The 16,299-nt window shown below is 43.0% G+C and overlaps 1 long non-coding RNA gene across 1 annotated transcript in view; it reads left to right on the forward strand.

Moving 5' to 3' along the window:
• Window positions 1-16,299, forward strand: part of LOC116578448 — a 129,549-nt gene that overhangs the window by 64,424 nt on the left and 48,826 nt on the right. Inside the window, exon 2 of the long non-coding RNA XR_004280883.1 lies at window positions 13,134-13,389. This is a non-coding gene — a long non-coding RNA (uncharacterized LOC116578448). The remainder of the gene's footprint in view (window positions 1-13,133; window positions 13,390-16,299) is intronic.

Genomic DNA, 16,299 nt, shown 5'->3' on the forward strand with positions numbered 1-16,299 from the left:
GTTGCTGGTTAATTTCGGTCTCCGCAGTGATTTTACATAATGGAAATGTATGCCTTTGGGACTAACAAAGAACATTCTAGAACAGAAAGAAGCCCCTTCTCTGTGATCCAGCTCCTTCCTCTGTTAAAGTGAAGTTAACTGAGGATTCCAGTTTGAAGGCATGGCGTATTTTTCCCCCCGCCTCAGCTTTACTAAGGTGAAATTGACAAGTAGGAACTGTATTCATTTAAGGTGTACAACATGATTATTTTATTTTATTTATTTGATGGAGAGAGAGCGAGAGAGCACAAGCAGGGAGAGTAGCAGAGGCAGAGGGAGACGCAGGCTCTCTGCTGCGCAGAGACCTATGTGGGACTTGATCCCAGGATCCTGGGATCATGACCTGAGCCAAAGGCAGATGCTTTTAACTGACTGAGCCACCCAGGTGCCCCAGCATGATGTTTTGATACATACTGTGAAATGATCCCCAAAATGAAGCGAATTAACATAACCATCACCCCACAGAGTTATCATTTACTTCTGGTGAGAACACTTAAGATTTACCTTCTTAGCAAATTTCAGGTATGCAGTACGGTATTGGGTATTGTTAACTGTAGAACATACTCTTCTTGCACCAGTATAGCTTTATATCTTTTGGACAACATTTCCCCGTTTCTCCTCCATCCTGTGGCTGGTAACTACCATTCCACTCCTTGTGAAGTCATGGCATCTTACTGCTTGACTGGAATCAGATCATTTACTTGTCCAAAATACCTGTACTCTTGGACCTACCTGTATGTGAGAAACTTTCAGCTGGGGATAGCAAAAATGGGCTCAAATGCATAATAGCAAGATGTTCTAGAATATATGAAAATTAAATTGTTAGGGAAAAACATCTGCATATCATCCATTACTCATTTGTTCACTCAACAAATATTTATTGAGCCCTTTCTAGACACCAAGCATCATTCTAAACCATTGGGATCCAGTGATGAGTAGAACAAGCATAATCTCTATTCTCCTGGAACTTCTATTCTAGCAGAAGAGACAGACATAGGAACAATATGTAAGTAAACATAAACATGATAGTGTAATGAAGAAAAACAAGCTAGGATAGGAAGTGGGGCTCCTGTGTTGTATGGGGTTGTCAGAAAAGCAAAGGTCTTACGTTTAAGATGACATTTGAGAAGAGCTCTGAAGAGGGTGTGTGTGTGTGCACACGTATGTGTGCATGTGTGCTTATATTGCTCAAAGGAGAGGCCAGTGTGGCTGCAGGTAAACCAGTGAGGGGAAGAGTGGGACGTCGTAATATTGAAAGGCACCAGTTATGTAGGACAGTTGTTCTCAAACTTTTCTGCACATTGAAACTACCTGCAGAGCTTTTAAAAATCCCAATATTTAGACCATTCTCCAGACTTTCTGAGGTTGCGACCTAGTGGTAAGTTTTAAAGCCCTCCAGGTGACTTTGATGTGTAGCTAGAGCTGAGAACCAGCCACGAAAAGCCTGTAGGCCATTGTTATGAGACGTGATAGTGGTGTCTGTCAACTTGGTTGGGCCACAGAGCCCAGACAGGTTGTCAGCCATTATTCTGGATGTTTTCATGAGGGTGTTCTTGGATGAGGTTTACATTTGAAGTATTGGACATTGAGTAAAGTGGAATGCCTTTCATAATGTGGATAGGTCTTACCCAATCAGCTGAAGGCTTGAATAGAACGAAAGACTGTTGTGCCAGCAGACAACTTTTGGACTTGTGACAAACACTGGCTCACCCTGAGTCTCTAACGTGGTGGCCCACCCTGCCGATTTTGATCTTGTCACCCTCTACGATCATATGACCCATTCCCTTAAAATAAGTCTTTCTGTATGTACACACCCTGTTGGTTCTGTTTCTCTGAAGAACCCAAAGGAGGGTTATAAGCAGAGAAGGTATACGATCTGATGGACCTTTTAAATAGATCTCTGGTTGCTGTACTGAACTTAGACCATAGAGGACCCAAGGGCAGAAGCAGGTATACAGTTTAGGAAGGCACTGTAATTATCTGAGCGAGAGTTTATGGTGTTCTGGACCCCAGTAGTAGCAGGAAGGTGAGGTGAAATTGTAGGATTCTGCATTATCTCTGAAGGTAAAGCCACCAGTATTTGCTGTTGGACATGTGACAATTTCGCTGCAGTTTATTTTGGTGATCTAGGGCTTCATCCAAGCATAGCTTAGGTTAACCACTTACTTTATTCGATGCAGATCACAGGAGGCCAGGCAGAAAAGGGCCGTTAAGTATTAGCAGACACATGCAGTAAAGTGAAAGCCTGATCCTTAGAGAATTCTGGCCTCAACCAAACAATTCAAACATTTTCAAACATGTTGGAATAAGCAAGAAACAAAACACGCTTTGACAGATAATTTATTTCCAAACTATATGTATCTTAAGTGTAACTGACTCCAGCTGTTTCTCCTCCTTTGCTCTTTTCCTCTCCCATCGTTTTGACAAGGCGCTGACAGCTTTAGAACACGTCCAGTGTAGTGTTCGCACAGTGGGACGAAACATGTTGTTATTCACAGGGACTCTGACCTCAGGAGGGCTGAATTTTATTCTATAAATCATCATGCAGACAGACATTCAAGTGCCGCGCTCTGGCAGGGACCCTGTACCCAACCCCAGTCTGGTGTGCACCAGGAACAGCTGAGTCAGGGTTCCAGAGGAGCTCGTTCTGTCCCTGTCCTCTCTTCCCCGTGGCAGCCCTACCTGTCACTTTGCAGGTCCAGGAACCTGCCCGCTGTCTTTTGTTGCAGGGGTGTTCATACAGGTGTTCCCTTTATCTGGTGGCCATTTGTCCCACCTGCTACTTAGCTCAAGGCTTCAGTCTTTTCCATAGAGCTGCTGACCAGGTGGCGCAGCTTGTGTTTCCCTTAACTACTGTTTAAGGGCTTCTTCCATACTGAAGCCTTCCTTGAGCCTCTCCACATTAGGCCACCTACCCCTTTTACTGGACTCTGTAGGAATCTTGAGATCCAGCACATCTGTATGTATCCTTATCTGTTTTTGTCCTCTAGGCTCCAAAGCTCCATGAGTATAGCCCAAGCTTGCCTGGTTCACGTCTGTATGCCCAGCCACCCGCATAGTGCCTTATACCCCTACCATTCTGTTAATAGTTCCTGGAAAATCGCTGTGTGCTTGGCAGTGTGCTAGACCCTGACTGCACATTGGTGCTCAGTAAAGATTCAGTGGGCTGGGAACAAGATGGCAGAGTAGGCAGACCTTGATCTCCCCTCCCATGGACACACCAAAACTACACCTACATATGGCACAACTCTCCCTGAAAATGACCTGAAGACTAGCAGAACAAGCCTTCCCTGACCAAATATATAAAGTAAAAGTGACACCAAGAGGAGTAGGAAAGGCAGAAGCAAGAGTCTAGCCAGGACTCATCCCCCTTGCATGGTAACCCACACAGAGGAAGGATACCACAAACACAGAGGCCCTCCTGGAGGAGCAAAGGGTTCATGCCCCACACTGGGCACCCCTGCCTTGGGGACCTCTACCAGGAAGACAAACCCCCAGTAATGTGTGGCTTTAAAAACTACCAAGGATTAACTCTGGGAGAGTTGGAGGACTCTAAGAAACTGAGACTTGGGGTGTCTGGGTGGCTCAGTCAGTTAAGTTTCTGCCTTTGGCTTAGGTCATAATTCCGGGATCCTCACATTGGGTTCCCTGCTCAGTGGGGCAACATCTCCCCCTCTTCTCCACTCATGCTGTTTTTCCCTATCTGCTCTCTCTCAAATAAAAGATAATTAAAAAAAAAAAAAAAAAGAAAGAAGCAGCAGTTTGAAAAGTGTCTGGGCCATATATGAAGGACATTAAATGACTAATTTTAGGTCATGTGCCGTAGGGGCAGGGATCTATAGGAACTTTCTCTGGGAATGGATACACTGTTGGGTACCTTTTTTTTTTTTTTTTTTTGCTCGATATCTACCTACTTGGCCTGACACTGCTGAGTGCCTTTTCTGACACTCTCCATTTACTAGCACCGCTCACTCTACCCTGGTGTTACCATCTACTAGCACTATTCTCCCTACCCAGAGCATGTAGACATGCGCTGTCCAATTCACCTGCCCTAGCAGGCACCTTACCAAAAAAACTCCTATCCCACTACACCTGGTGGGCAGCCTTGGCCTGGACTGGCAGTCCCCCACAAGGTGGCTCGTGCCCCAGATGGGGCCAGCCCTGTTCACCAGTGTGCCTGCAGCAGCCGTGGCAAGGCCTCACAGCCAGTCACACCAGGGGCCAGCACCACCTACTGTTTGTCTGCAGCAGTCATGTCTAGGCGACAGAGCCAGCTGGGCTGGGGGACAGTCCTACCCACCAGTGCACCTGCAGCAGTTGCAGCCCAGCCACAACAGGAGGGCATACACAGTCCACACATGGGACAACCCTGAAACCCCTGGTTCTAGTGATTGTATGTGTGTGGAGGGGGGTATTACACTTCTAGGTATGATAGGATACTTTCTGCAAAAGGCCAATCCTTCAAGCCTGGGAGATGTAGCTGATCTATGTAATACATAAAAAGAAACACAGAGAGTCAGGCAAAATGGAGAGTCAGAAGGATATGTTCCAATTGAAAGAATAAGACAAAACCTCAGGAAAAGATCTAAATGAAATAGAGATAAGCAGTCTGTCTGATAAGGAGTTCAAAGTAATGGTCACAGAGAGCCTCATTGAACTCAGGAGAAAAATGGATGTGTACAGTGAGAACTGCAACAAAGAGATGGAAAATATAAAAAAGTACGAATCAGAATTGAAGAATACAATAACTGAAATGAAAAATAACACTAGTGAGAATTAACAGTGGATTAGAGGATAGCATAGTGGAAATCACCCAAGCTGAATAGCAAAGAGAAAGAAGAATGTAAAAAAAAAAAAAAAAAAAGAGGATGGTTTTAAGGGGCCTCTGGGACAACATTAGCCATACTAACATTTGCATTCTAGAGATCCCAGAAGAAAAAGACAAAGAAAGGGGCAGAATACCTCTTTAAGGAATAATAGCTGAAAACTTTCCTAACCAGGGAAGGAAACAGGCATCCAGATCCAGGAATCATAGACCCCAAACAAAATGAACCCAAAGAGATCTGTACCAAGATATGTTATAATTAAAATGTCAAAAATTAAAGACTCTTAAAAGCAGCAAGAGAAGAGCAGCCAGTTACCTACAAACAGGCTCCTGTAAGACTACCAGCTGATTTTCAGTAGAAACTTTGCAGGCTGGAAGAGAGTAATATATGTAAGTCATATAGCTTAATATACACATAGTACCGAATGGAAAAAAACAAACTACAACCAAGATTACTTTGTCCCACAACGTTATCATTAACAGAAGTTTTGAAACCATATTCACTGTGCAAAAGCTTTTAAGTTTAATGTAGTATAATTTGTTTATTTTTCTTTTTTTTTTTTTGGTCTTGTCAGAAGAGGCAAATTCCTCCCCCAAAATATTGCTAACTTCAGTGTGCAAGAATTTACTGCCAATGTTATGTGTTTTATAATTTTCACAATTTTCTTAGTTATACTTATGGCAGTTTCTACTGAGAGCAGTCCCTTTCACATTTCTTATATGGCCAACTTAGTGGTGATGAACTCCAAGTTTTATTTGGGAAGCTCTTTATCTCTTCATAACAACTTGAGGTTCCCCAAAGGTTAAAATACAACTGCCATACAGTCCAGCAGTTTCATTTCTAGATATTTATTTGAAAAAAACCAAAAACACTAATTTTAAAAGATACCTACACCTCTGTGTTTATTGCAGCATTATCTGCAATAGTCAAGATAAGGAAGCAATCCAGATGCCTATTGACCCATAGATGGGTCAAAAAGATGTGGTATATGTATGTATACATACATATATATGTATGTATATATACGGCGATCATTTCATAATGTATATATATATATGTATACATACATACACACACACACTAATAAGTCAAGCCATTGAAAAACAAGGAAATCTTGTTGTTTGTGACAACATGTATGGACTTAAGGGGTGTTTTGCTAAGTGAAGTAAGTTAGACAGAGAATGACAAATACCATATGATTTCACTTATATGTGGAATCTAAAAAAAACAAAACAAATGAACAAACAAACCAAAACAGAAACAGATTCGTAAATACAGAGAACACACTTGAGGTTGCCAGAGCAGAGTGCTATGGGGACTGGATGAAATAGGGGAAGGGGATTAAGAGGTACGAACTTCCAATTATAAAAGAAGTAAGTCACAGGGATGTAAAATACAGCACAGGGAATATAGTCAATAATATTGTAATAATTTTGTATGGTGACATGGTAATTAGACTTACGGCGATCATTTCATAATGTATATAAATGTTAAATCACTATGTTTTATATATGAAACTATGATTTTTTAAAAATTTGTTTACTGGTGTAATTCAGATGTAACTGTATCTAAGTTCTTTTTGTTTTTTTTAGGATTTTATTTATTTATTTGACTGATAGAGCACAAGTGGGCAGAGCAGCAGGCAGAGGGAGAGGGAGAAGCAGGTTCTCCACTAAGCAGGGAGCCTGATGTGGGGCTCAGTCCTAGGACCCTGACATCATGACCTGAACCGAAAGCAGCCACTTAACTGACTGAGCCACCCAGGCAACCCTGTATCTAAGTTCTTGATTATTTTCCTAAAATCAGGTCCCATTCCCAAGTTTTTAGTATCTGCAAAAGGTATCATGATTGTCGTTCTCATGTCTAAGCTAGGAAATGCTGCTTTCTTCATTTCTTGTGTGAAGTACCATCCCGTCCTGAAAGTTAGTTCTTTGAAATAGTCCTTATATTCACATCATCTTTATTCCTGCTGATACTAATTAGTGGTCCTTGTCATGGCCTGAATTACTAAAATAGCTATTCTCATTCTTCCTTCTTCCCCAGAGGCAAATATTACCAGGAATTTGGTGCGTATCCAGTTCAGAATCCTACACTTACACACACCACACACACTATATGTATATAATATGTGTATATGTCTATATAGTGCATATAAACACATATATAAACATGTATATATGTATATATATTTAGTTTTGTGTGCTTTTAAACAGTATGTGATATTCTGAAGCATGCATTTAATTTTTTGTTATTTTTATCTTGAATGAATATTTATGACTTTTTATAATTTTTTTAAATACTCATTTTTTTTTTTTTATAATGAGACTGGGAATTCCTATTTTAAGATTGTAACCTAAAGACATTTTTGCATTCTTTTCCTCTTAAGAAGTCTTCAAAAAATAAGATTAAGAAAGGAAACAAAACTACAAATTTAGTAGAATTTGGGTAAAGCTATGTGGCATGTATAATGCATTTATAGCTGCACTATATGAAGGTGGAAAGCAGAGCAAAGGACATGTGACTTTAACAGCAAGGAGGATGGTAGGGTACATCTGTATCTGTGGGGTAGAAAGGAAGGGGTAGGGCAGGACGGAATTCAGGCCTAGGACTTACTGAGGTAGAAAAACTAATAGGAATCCTTTCACTGTAGAGTCACATCCTTACAGGGAGGGTGACAGAAGTGAACCTGTGACTAGCTCCATGCCCAGGGACTACAAGGGAAATCACCTCTCTCTTTCTCTCTCGGCAGGCGCAAGAACCACAAGCTAGTGCTCCCTTGAATTTACCATTCAAATTCAGATCACTTGGTGTTTCAGAAAACTCAAGCTGTGAATTTTGTTTACCGTGTTCATAGACTGGCAGATACCTTGAGTGCTTGGCAGAAACAAATTTAAAAAAATGAAAGCAATTATTAACTTTGGGAAGAACGAATAGTTCTACAAGAACTGTTTAGTGGTGAAAGGTATTTATATAGTTATAATAATGAAGACTCTAGGTACGGATTTAACAAAAAATTGAAGTATAATTGTATTGCGAGAATGAAGGAAAGGGAAAATAGGATATAAATGAGCTAGATAATAGAGAACCAGTAGTTAATGTCTGAACTTGATAGAAGAATTTCTAGTATTTAGAAATTTAAGATTAAATAACAGTGACAGTTACGGATGGAACCCTTTGAAGGAGTTGCTTCCTGGGATGTGAAGGAGTAAGATAGCTTAAGTAAAAAAAATATAAAAAATAAGCCTTTTATCACTATTTGACTTTTAAAATTGTTGGAATAGAATATTTTGTTTAAAATAAAACTCTAGGGGTGCCTGGGTGGCTCAGTGGGTTAAAGCATCTGCCTTCGGCTCAGGTCATGATCCTAGAGTCCTGGAATCGAGCCCCGCATAGGGCTCTCTGCTCAACAGGGAGCTTGCTTTCCTTCTTCTCTCTGCCTGCCTCTCTGTCTACTTGTAATCTCTGTCAAATATATAAATAAAATCTTAAAAAAAAAAAACCTCTAACCATAAAGGCTGTGATAAAATAAATTATGCAGAGAGCCATTTAAAAGTGATGTTAATACAAGAGTAGAATTCAAGGCAAAAATTTATCAGACAGATTTTTTTTTTTTACTGAAGCTTATAGCCCACCAGGCAAATATAAAATTATGGCTATGTGGGCCTCCCAAACATCATTAAAACAGATAAATCAAAACTGTTTAAGTTGCAGGAACAGTTGCCACAAACAACTACTTTTGAGGCATTAGCATATCTCTGTTACTCATTGTTAAGTCAAACAGGAGCAACAAGGGGGGAAAGGATATAGAAAGGATATAGAAAGAATTTAAATACTACTAATAAAGTGGTTTTAATATGCTATACTGTGCTATAATATGATAACATGCTGTCTGTTAAACAAATTGTATGAGTTATGCATTCTTATGCCTGGGTGGCTCAGTGGGTTAAGCCGCTGCCTTCGGCTCAGGTCATGATCTCAGGGTCCTGGGATCGAGTCCCGCGTAGGGCTCTCTGCTCAGCAGGGAGCCTGCTTCCTCCTCTCTCTCTCTGCCTGCCTCTCTGCCTACTTGTAATCTCTCTCTGTCAAATAAATAAATAAATAAATCTTTAAAAAAAAAAAAAACTAGAAATAAATAACCAAATGTAATAATAAAATAATCCCAGTCATCTGGAGATCTTAATGCACTGTCCTCAGTAGTTCTTGGAAGAAAGGAAACATTAATTCTTCAATTAGATTACATTTAGAAAGCAGTGATAATGTGAACAGTACAAATTAAAACTTATGTTAAGTGGCTAACAGAGCATTGTTCAAAAAAAATTCATGGTCATAAATACCTTCATTCCTAGTCAAAGTGAAATGAGGAAAAAAATGTTGACTGAAGAAAGTGGAAAAAGAAAAATAAGAAAATTTAAAAAATGGAGCAGGGAATATAGGAACAAGGAAACAGTAAAAATTAAATGTGTATAAATAACATAAAAACAGAAATTCATAAATTGAGATTTACAAATAATAGTAAAAGTTCAGCTTGTCTAATAAATAGAGATCACTCAAATCCTAGATACAGTACAATCCTAGCTATCCAATAGTGAAAATACTTTGAAAACATTTAGAAAACCCAAGGCTCATAAGTTTGCAAACTTCAGAAATATATAAATTAGAAAAGTTTACTAAAGTAGAAAATCACAAATATTTCATCAAGAGAGCAGTTGAAAAAAGTCAAGATATTACTGGGAATAAATGTGTCAATTCCAGACACTTGTAGGCAAATTCCTTCTAACTTTCAAGGGACAGATAACCCCTGTAATGTAAAAACTGTTCTACATTCTATCACTTCCTAATTGTAAATTGGAAAAACACAGTTTCTCCAACCTCAGTGTTTTAACTAATAAATAAAAATGGATACCTGACTACCAGAATGTAAGGAATCCTATAGATAAAAACTAAAAAAAAAAAAAACCTTTTTTGACTTGAAAAGGAACTACAGGAATGTGGTCAATTATAAAAGCTTAACACTGTGCTAATATAACAATCACATTTGGAAAATGTCACAGGGAAAAGGTCCCATTTACATGAGTAAGCAAAAAAACCAAAACAAAGCAAAACAAAAAAACCCCACCCCACAACGAGAATGGTATGGGATGCACCAGTCTGCTGAGAGTCAAAAAGATAACTAAAGAGACACAGATTTAGGATGATGGTAGGGTTGACATAATTTGATTGTGGAAAATAGGACGTATATGGGCAGTCCGACACTGAATTTATAATTTCGCTATGGAATTTACTTTTGTATTTTGAGTAATTTTTAGGAAAGTCCCAGCCAGACTGTTTTCCATGACTTTGAACAGAGCAAGAGTATCTACTGCCACACAGTTCTGTAGCTTACACTTAATTAGTTTTCTGCTGAAGAAAACACTAATGAACAAATATATTTTCTGTGTGTAATTTGTATTATTAGTGGGTTTGCTTCTATATTCTGAAGAGATCTCTTCTTTTGCCCAAATGGTGACTCATATAAATGAAATACACAAGGGTTCTCATGATTAGGTCACCAATGAGGCATGAGGGACCTCCCAAGAGGCCAGAGCAAACAACCATCTCCACCACTGGTCTGGCATTTGGGGCAGCGAGAGGAGGACATGCAATTAGACATAACATATCTCTGTGCAAGCCCAGGGTGAATGTCAATTCCCAGGGATCTGTGTTTTCAAGAAAGACCCATGACATAAGCGATTGCTGGAGTATAGCTGCTTCCTTGGAATCCCCTAGAGCTCCCACTTCATCTTCAGGCAGGAATGGGGAAACACTCTTCTACTGCAGAATCGGGGGTGGTAATGGGGTTCCCAAGTGAGGCAGTACAGCAGAGATCGTGGGGTTTTAACTACAACTCCCCTCAGGCCAGAGTGGTACCATGCCAGTCCCTGGGAGTGTGGGCAGATTCTTCAGAACAGGCTAGAATGGATTTCACACACAAATGCGCCACTTGTATGTCTCCTAATATTACGATCTTGATCCGTCTCCCTCTCGTCTTGCAGAGACCATTTCTCCCCATTATCTTTTCTGAGGTCACCTGACACCCGCGTTGGTGAGTAGAGCACTGTGGGTTGTTTTCTGGGACCTCTGACAGGGCTTGCTTCCTTACCATCAAAAGACATTGACTTAGCACTGTCTGTGTTCAGGAAGTGGGCCTGGGAGCTAAAGGTACAGGGAAGTCTAAGATCCTTTCTGTTCGTGAGAGGCTTACAGTTTTTGTTGTGACTGACTTGAAAACCAGATCCAGGTAAACCAGGCTCCACCAAGGGCTGTGTGATGATAAAGGGTAAGTTCCGGGGCCAGAGGGAATGGTCACTGAGGACTGATGGGAGCGAGATGGGGAGGAGGTAAATGGCAGTGGTTTAGTGGCAGGGTTTAGTGGCAGGCTTGGACACCTGCATCCTAGGGGACGCTGGAGTGCTGCTTTATTAGAGGCTAGAAGACACTCCAAACCTCCACCCCATCCCACACTCTTACCTGCTGCAGACACATCCCAGAGTAGAACTCTGCGGGACGGTGACTTTCTCCCCACGAATTTAAGATGGTCAGACTCCCGTCCAGATCCTGGGCAGAGAGACTTGGAGGGAGATTGGGAACCTAACGTGAAGGAGGGCAGCCTGGCCAGAGGGACCGGGGGTGTACTGAACCAGGTGGTCCCAAGAGAAGGGGGAGCAATGCTGCAGGCTGAGGCCTTCAAATCTCAGCAAACCTCCACACCCTCACCCCAAGGCCCCCACCTCGAAGCTCTGCTTCATTTCCACCTCCTTCATCAGTGAGGGCTGCCGACAGAGGAGAAAACTCACCGAGAGTGTCTCTTCTCTCTCCAAAACCAGGATCATATAATATGGCCTTAAGGTTCCATAAAATGGTCCTACCCTAGGCACCCGGCCAGGGTAAACTCAGTAGCTCCGTTCCCCAGCAGAGAGCTGTGCTTTGGTATAGCTTCATGGCAGGTGGGGTGGGAGGTGGGGATGGGGTCTGGAGTATTTGCAGCCTCCATTTCCTGTCAGGCTTAGACTGCAGGCGCCCACACTGATGCCAAACCTCAGCACCTCTGTTAGCCCCTCCTCAGCTCTCTCTCACTAGCCTCTGGTGACCCTTCTCACCACCCACAGCATCTTTAGCATCCATGGTCTGCACAGTTCACTTGGCCACCTGCTCAGCTTGCGTTCCCTTGAAATTATTCTTGTCATATTATGAAATGAATAGGCAGGGGTAGGACTTCTGGCTCTGCCACTTTACAGCTGGCTTCCTTATCTTTTATCTTAGCGAGGTGGTAGGAGGGGTGGTTATCAAATCTTGCCCAACTTAACATCATTAGGCATTAGGCAGGTGCAAATCAAAACCACAGTGATTTGGCTCGATGCCATAGTTAAGACATGCAAACAACCTAATGGTCGATGAAGGGAGAAGGAAGTCGTGATCTATATACAGTGGAATATTATTCAGCCGTTAAAAATGAGGAAGTTTTGTCACTTAAGGCAATATGGATGGACCTTGAGGGCATAACACTGATATAATAAGGGAAATAAGACAGATTGAGAAAGACAAATGCTCTGTGATCTCACTTGTATGTGGAATATAAAAGAAAAAGTAAATGTGTAGAGCGATCTGATTTGTGGTTACTGAAGGGGGGCGTGGGGGCAGGGTTAGATGAAGGTGGTCAAAAGGAGCAAACTTCTTAATTGTCAGGATTTGTTAAAAAGGGGGAGGGCACCTGGGTGGCTCAGTGGGTTAAGCCTCTGCCTTCAGCTCAGGTCATGATCTCAGGGTCCTGGGATCGAGGCCCACATCGGGCTCTCTGCTCAGCGGGGAGTCTGCTTCCCCCCCGCCCTGCCTGCCTCTCTGCCTACTTGTGACCTCTCTTTCTGTCAAATAAATAAATAAAATCTTTTAAAAAAAAGGGAAAACCCTCACCCAAGGTGGGAGCTGGTTCATTCCATGGCAGGACCAGTTTGAGACAGATCTGGAAGGTGGAGCTCCAGTTCTAGGATTCACATTGGCCAGGAGGAAACTGGTCTACAAAGGGAGGATAGTGTGAGCACTCTGGCAGAAGGCATCGAAAAGGGGCGCCAGGGTGGCTCCATCAGTTGGGTGTCTATCTTTGGTTCAGGTCATGATCCCAGAGTTTGGGATTGAGCCCGGGAGGGAGCCTGCTTCTTCTTCCGCCTGCTGCTCCCCCCACTCTCTCACTCTCTCAAACAAATAAAATCTTTTTTTTTTTTTTTTTTTTAAAAGAAAGCATGGAGAAGCCGATGTGAGTAGGGGAGCTGTGGAAAGGCACACCTCGAGTGTCCAGCTGGGGAGACTCACCAAGCCATCACTGAATCATGGTGAATCATCTGCTGACCTTCCAGTGCCCTCTCTGACTTGCTTCTCAAAGGGTGGCCCGTGGAGCAGTAGCCGAGCATCGCCTAGGACTTTGTGAAAAGGCAACTCTCAGGCCCCACCCTAGACATTTTGAAACCGAATCTGTATTTTCGCAGGATCCCAGGTGACTCATTTGCACGTTAAATCCTGACAAGCACTGTTCTGTTGCACAGATTATTAAAAGCCCTCGCCCCCCCCACAACCCCCTGAAACCTTAACCAGGAACAGATGACTCTCATGTAGCTGGTGACTGGGTTTCCAGCCATGTCCCCGAACCTCCATTTCTCCAGCAGCTCCCTGTGTCATCCCCGGAGCCAGTGCATCAGAAGTTCTCACACTTCAGAAGGCACCATCAGCCTGACATGGGCATTCACGGGCAGCCTCCTGGGCCCTGTCCTCCTGCCCTCCCCAGGTGTCCTGATGCTGGTTGTCTGTCCTGAGACGGGAACGGGAGAAGCAGCAGGCTAGAAGGACTGCTTATCCTTGTCAAGTACAAGAGTCTGGAAAGACTGGGGAGCTAAAAAATATTAATATTTCCCTTGTAAAAAAGCTCTGGATTTGTTGTATCAGTCTTTAACTTGCCCCAACCCTGCTTTAACTAGACGTTTATCATAGTTAAAGTATAAATAATACCATTAGCCTTCCAAGCAATGATAAAATTAGCAGTGTAAACAAAGCAAGTTAAGTGACCTTAGTCAGACCCCTAGCTGACTCTGACCCAGCACCTACTAAGACGATTAGTCAGGGCAAATTTGAACAGGGCAAAGGGGCCCTGGGGAGGAGAAAGCGTCTCTCCCTATTTATTTCCTGAGAACCATCCAATGCACAGGACTGGTTCCTACAACGTCTGCAGATGATTAGGGCCCTGGAAGTGTAGAGCTTCAGCTCAGCTTTGTGCCAAACTCTGTCATGGTTAGTTTTCTCTGGGAAGAAAGTTCCTTCCAACTTAAAATTGTCCTGCTGTTAATACTCCAGCTCCCTGAGAAGGGAGTGATGTCTCCTAGAGCTCCAGTGAGCCCCGATGCAGAGTGGGAAACCAGCGTCGTGGCCACTGCCTTTCTTGGGGAAGGTGGGGTCCCGACTGGGTGAATGAGAAGTGTGTCTGTTGGTTTGAGGCAGACACCCGTGTCACCCCTCCCCACACCTTCCAGAGGGCCTTCTTGACTCGCCACGGCCAAAGCGAGCTCCCCTTCCTCTAAATCTCAGGTTGTTGTTGCTGACTTGGACCCCCTTTGTTGGGCTCGCCTTTCTGGGATCGCTTCCTCTCCTGTTCGCTAATTTCTTGACAACGGAGGCCCTGCATGATGGCTGCTTTTGGTCTTCCGTGTTGAACAGGCCCAGTATCTGAGTCAGAGGACCTGGCCTAGTGTCCTACTTTTAGTGAGTGGAGGAGGGAGATGCTCCTTCCATACTCGTTCGAGCTCCTCCCAGAAGATGACAATTTAATCTAGCGCTGTCAGGTTGCAGGTATATGCGGCAATTTCGACCAGTGGGCCATGTGTTAAAAGGTCTAGTTTGCAGGTGAGAGCATGTGTATACACGTGTTTGTGTGTGCATGTGTGTGCCTTTGTCTTTGCTTGTGGGTGTGCATGTGTGTATGCAAACGTGTGCATGCATGTATGCACGTGTGTATGTGTGTCTGTGTGTGTCTGTGTCCATTATTTTCTTCTCCTAGGCAGCTGGAACAGTAAGCTCAGAGAGTGACAGTCCCTCTCTCTCTGCAGCCTCATCACACATGTACCAGACAGACTGGAGGCCAGTTGGAAACTAGGCCATGCTACTACTAGTTGTGCCCGACTGCCTGGGGTCTTTGTGGCTCCTTCCTCCTCCTCCACGTCACGTCCACTATCTCCACAATCATGCTGAAGCCTGTCGTGGCAGAACACTCAGTGTTAGAAATTAAGCTCACAAGCCCCATTCTCCATGTCTCCCCATGGTGACTCTTCTCAGGGTGAGACAGCTGAGGAAGGCTGCGTCTGGCCTGACCCCTGCCCTGATCCAGTTCCCTCAGTTCATACGGATCCCTTTTGCCAGTCAGCTAAACTCTTCAAATTACAGGTTTCTCCTCTGTAAAATAGAGATCATGGTATTAGTGGCCACACTCACAGAGATTTAAGTGAAGTGCCTAGTAGAAACTGTGGGAACACATTCAAAAGGAAATTCCTTACTGTCTTTCCCCTCAGGCTTGGTGTGGTGTTCTGATGAAATGAAGACAATGAATCTTTATAGGATGGTTGATTGAACAAACAAGATGTGTTTCTTGATTACAGTTGAGGACTTAATGTGTCCCTCGAGAAGTGATTTTATATTTTTGCGTTGGGGTCTAATGGAGTAGAAATACTCTGGTGGGGAGGGAGGGTGTATTTATCAATCAGAAGTTGGCTTTGAGGTCAAAGATAAGACTCTGTCATCTGAGAGGCCCATCTGCTGGAGTTGGTGTTCTGGAAGGGGGCTCCCTTCAGTGAACCAGTATGGTTTTATTGCTGTAGACAAATTGATTTTTTTTTTTTTTTGGCTGGACATGATCACTATGAGCTTGACCTCTATAAACATATTCTTGGCACCAAAAGAAAAAAATGGATAAAGACACTGATGTATCCTCCCTAAGTCAAACAGTCAAACTGTTGAGGCTTCTGTGCCCAGGGCTGTAGGAAACCAAACCCTGGCAAGAAGGACAGGCCCCTGTGGACGGGCAGGCAGTTCCAGTCTCCACACAGGAGACTGTAGTCTGAGTTTGGAGACGTGCATCTTCTCGCCATGAGCCCTGGTGTCCACTAGCCCACCGCTAGAAATCAGAGCTGGTTCAAGTCCCCCACGTGTCCAGGCCAACCTCTCACGGCTCTCTCTTCCTCTCCCTGGTTTCTTCTCTGCTGCCTACAAGCGAATTTATATCTCTTGTCTGCTAAAACGAAAACAAGTCTAACAAAATGAAATAACTTTTCTCTTATCCTACTATCTTACTGCTTTTTTTGCTTTCTTTTAGTGTTATATCTATCTTATCCTACGATCTCACCACTTTTCTTACTTTCTTTTT

This window comes from Mustela erminea, chromosome 18 (genome assembly GCF_009829155.1).
Source record: "Mustela erminea isolate mMusErm1 chromosome 18, mMusErm1.Pri, whole genome shotgun sequence".
In the NCBI taxonomy this organism is placed as follows: Eukaryota; Metazoa; Chordata; class Mammalia; order Carnivora; family Mustelidae; genus Mustela; species Mustela erminea.